This window comes from Rousettus aegyptiacus, unplaced genomic scaffold (genome assembly GCF_014176215.1).
Source record: "Rousettus aegyptiacus isolate mRouAeg1 unplaced genomic scaffold, mRouAeg1.p scaffold_m13_p_18, whole genome shotgun sequence".
Taxonomy (NCBI): Eukaryota; Metazoa; Chordata; class Mammalia; order Chiroptera; family Pteropodidae; genus Rousettus; species Rousettus aegyptiacus.
In genome coordinates this window covers 15,692,478-15,696,891 of record NW_023416293.1, presented here as the reverse complement: position 1 = coordinate 15,696,891, position 4,414 = coordinate 15,692,478, and positions in this window count along the sequence as shown.

Sequence of the window (4,414 nt, the reverse complement as noted above, 5' to 3'; positions counted from 1 at the left end):
TCGGCCCCGAGGCGCCGCTTCCGCCGACATGGCAGCGCCCGCGCCGCGGCCAATGAGCGAGCGCGCCGCGCGCCGGCCGCCGCCGCCGCCAGGAGGGGCGCAGGCCGCGTCGCCGCGCGGCGCCGGGAGGCGGTGCTGCCCCGCGCGGCGCGGCGCGGTACTGCAGCCCCGCGGGGCGGCCAGCGCCGCGGCGCGGCGCCCCCACCCGGGGACCTGTCTGCCCGGGGCGTCTCCCGAGACCGCCCCGCGGAAGGAGCAGCCACCGCCCCATGTCCCTTTGGTTCCCAGGCCGGGGGCCCAGGGTCGGGCACGTGGCCCTTCTGTTCTGCTGGCTCCCGGCCGCGGCGGCGTCTGCGGGGGACTCGGCCCTATGGGCGGGCGGAACGGCCCCCGCCGTGGGCTCAGGGACGAGGGTGTCGGCTGGGCAGCGCCCTGCGCACTTCGGGGCTCAGCTGCAGGGGGGTCAGCTCCGACTTGGGCCTCGGACAACGCCCCCTGCCCTGCACGCGACCCCGCCCTGCAGCCTCGCCTCTCTGCACCGGGTTTAGGCTGTTTCCCCTCTGGGAACAACCATAACGCTTAAGAGCCCCAAAAGGGGTGCAGAGGAAGGCAAGACCGTAGGACAAGATTCCTGTATCCGAGTTACTCCCAAGAGGAAACTGGGCACTTAAAAGCCGTGGGTGTGGGGTCCAAGACAGGGCACACCTCGAAGGGCCAGGCACCGGCGAGGGTGACAGCTGGCATCTACCGGGGTTCAAACAGCGGGGTGCAGTCGTGAGAGTGCGTGTGTCCCTGCCACGTTGCTCGGACGTGAGGAACGAACGTCTCGTCGTTGGGTTTCTGTTTGTTTACTCTTACCGTGAAAATGTCGAGCCTCCACAGAAGTCGCAGAGCGGGAGGGTTGTGGCCGCCCGCAGACGCCCCGCCAACTTCAGCCACCAGCCATTTGCGGTACCCGCTTCACCCATCGTCCTGTCACCGCATCGCCTCCCTTTGGGGCTGGAATGTACTTTAAAGCAAATCCCAAACACCACATTCCGTGTGCGCATCGAAGACGGGGAAAAAAGACATTTCCCGTCCACACCCGCGAAGCGGTCATCACACTCACCCAGACCAGCAGGTCTAACCACCGGTCCCCAGCGGCTCTGAGAGACATGGCGTTTAGCCCAAGGCCACGGTGCCGACAAGTGGCACGTGCAAACCCAGCCGGTGGAGGCTCACGCCCCTAATGAAGGCACCAGGAGAGGCGAGGATGCGGGGAGAGCGAGCGGAGGCATCTGGGGCCCCCCCGCCCCGGAAGTCCGGGCCAGTGGCCATCCGCGCCTCCCTCGTCGTTACAATGCCCTGTGAAACTGTTTCCAGGACGGTCGCAGACAAAAGCCTAACTCGGTACAGCTTGGTGTGCTCATCTCGGGGATGCTGAAAGGATTCGATGACAAAGAGAATGAGGGGCCACGCTGCCTGCTGTCCTCCCAAATGCCGGCAGGCAGCAGCCAGGCCCCCGGAGAGCCGGCTGCCGCGAGAGCCGCTGCTGCAGCCGCGTGGGCCACCCAACCGGGAGCGGCAGGAAAGACCCCAGCGCCAGGGCCACGAGGGACCATAAGCCTCAGGCTTCGCAGAGGACGCCGCCCTGGCTTCCCACCCCGTCCCGAGACCCTGCCACGGCTGGAGATCCGGACTCGGGGTGAGTGCCTGGCTCAGCGGGGTCCTCCGGCCAGCTTCCGGTTGGTTAGCTGTTTGTGCCGTTAAGTGTTTATCTACCGTGAACATATTTGAGCGTCATCTTCGGTATTAATACCCGTTTCTTAGGAAATAGGAGCTGGAAGATTAAATTTAAAAGTGAACCTAAAGTTCTTAATCGGTGCCGGACGTGACACGTGGTCAGTGGGTCCTGATGTCCTCCCCGTCCTCCGAACGGCACGTTTCTCACGAGTGAGACTCTAAGCCGGACGCCTTCCTGTCCCCGGTCTCCCTTCTCTTCCGATTTCACTCTTTCCTGCCTTGGTTTCGTGACCAAGCATGCGCCCGCTACTCCATTTGTAAGGGAATATTCATCTCTCTTTAACTTCGGATCTCTAGAACATTCTTAGTTCCTTATTTTCACTGGCATTGTGACAAGTCCCCATCTTTTCTTCCCACTCTTCCCATCTATTTATAGTGTTCACATTTTGGGCAGGTTTCCTAGAGAACACTCAAAAATTGCCACGAGAAATACCGTGCCCGGGAAGTTCACACGGGCAGCGTCTCAGCGCGGCTCGGCGTCTCTCTCGGGTGCCCTCCAGAACTGCTGGGCCGAGGCGGCCGAATCGCCGACACGCGACACGGCCCCTGCCCGCCGCACAGTGGGAGGGGCTCCGTTTTTAAGTGGGTCACACGCGCGGAACGAAGGCGGGCAGGGGGCCGGGGACGGCGTCCCGACTCACAGTGAGCCGGCGGGCCGTCGGCGCCCTCTCTGTTTTATCTGTACCCTGGATTTTATTCATCCTGAGTGGATTCGAGTGGTTTGGTTTGATGTGTAGCATTTCCCGTCCCGGCTAGGAGGCAGATTCACTCTTGGGGTCCCCAGCGCGGCCTCCTGTCCCCAATCACGTGGCTCTTGGACTCGGGGCCGCAGCACCGGAGCGGCCCCCGTGCGGCTGGCAGAAGCGGCTCGGTCGCTTCATTAGCATCGTAGGGAGAGCGCGAAAGACCCATGTGAACTCAAAGGATTGCAGCGTCCGGTGTTGCCTGGAGCAGCGGTCCCCAGCCTTGCTGGCGCCAGAGACTGGGGCTCCTACGAGCATCTAACGCCTGAGCACCTGAGGTGGAGCCGAGGTAGCGATGCCGGCACTGGGGGCGGCCGCAGACGCAGATGAGGCTTCGCTCACTCGCCCTCTGCTCACCTCCTGCTGTGCGGCCCGGTTCCCCACAGGCCAGGGCCGGCACTGGTCCACGGCCTGGGGGCCAGGGACCCCTGCTCTAGGGCACCCTTCTGGGCTGACCGATGCTGCGGGGTGTTCATGCCGTTTTTGTCTCTGAGCTATTTTAAAACTCTGTAAATGGTATGTAATTAACATCATGCGAATGATTCCTGTCTCCAGACACACAAGTGAATTTTGTCGCTGGAAGGACCATTGGCCCCGCTTTGCTTTGGGAAAAGCCAGCTGTGCTCCTCTCTGCAGTCGACCTGCGGACCCGTTTGCGTCTGCAGAAGCCGACGCACCTGCGCCTCACGGGCCACACACACGTCTGTGCCTCAGACTCGCCCTTGAAGGGACCGTGACGTCTTCCTGCTTCCCTAGTTAACTAATGGGCTACATAAAACCGTTTACATTTGTACGAAGTCTTGAATTTACCCTTTTAAAAAATTAGCTGCTGACAGCTCTTCAAATGACAAACTGACAGGACTCCGGCGAGTGGAAGGGCAGAGGCCTCGCGTCAGGCCTGAGCATCGCCTCCAGTGCCGGAGGTGGACGTGTGAAGCTCAGGACCGGCCTCTGGCCTTGGGGGGGGCCGTAATCCGCGGAGACGGCATCACGCGCGATGCGGGTCTGTGACTCCTTGCCGCCGGCGCGCTGCGGGGACCGGTCAGCCGCACCCTCTGCGTGGCCTCGGCTGAGGTGACCGCGAGGACGTGCTCGGTGGCAGCCCCTCCGCCCCACACCTGCCCGCACTGCCCGCCCTTCCCGCCCACCTGCGACCAGCTACCTGCTTGTGCCGTTTCTCTCTGACGGCCCACCGGGGCGCCAAGCTCCAGGCTCAGCAGGTGCAAAGCCCGATTCGTCATCTTTTCTAAAACACCCGCGTATCCTCCTTCCTTTTGTTTTTTGATAAGTGGCCCCACCACACGCCAGAAATCACACAGCTGAGCCAACCCGTCTCTCCGGAAACACGCGACACAAGCCTCACGTGGATGCGCGGCACTGACCGCGAGCGCTCTGGCCTCCCGCCTCAGATGGAGACGAGCATTTGTTTCGTGGCCTCGAGACTCATCTGGACACCCCCCCCCCCCCACTTCCCAACAGCTCCCCTGGCTCATGCCCAGCGTCGCCCTTTGAGAAAAACAAAATGAAAGTGGGCAGGAGGTCCCTGATCGTCCCACCGTCAAATCGGACCTGTACCTGCCTCTGTCGCCTTTGTTTGCTGGTTGCGGTGAACGTACGCAACGTGAAATCTCCAGTTCGTCCGCGGCTGTGCGGCCCTCGTCACCAGGCCCCTGGGGACGTCGTCTCCCCCAGCGGCACCCGCCCCGGTCGGCACCTGCCCCGCCCCCGTTCCGCGCTCTGTCTCCCCGAATTCAACTCCTCCGGGGACCTTGTGGAAGTGGAATTTCGCGACACCCGTCCTTTTGGCCTTTTGGGGTCGGCTGACTTCGCTCGGCATCCCGTCCTCGGGTCCATCGCGTGTGACACAGTGTCCTCCAGCCACCGCACAA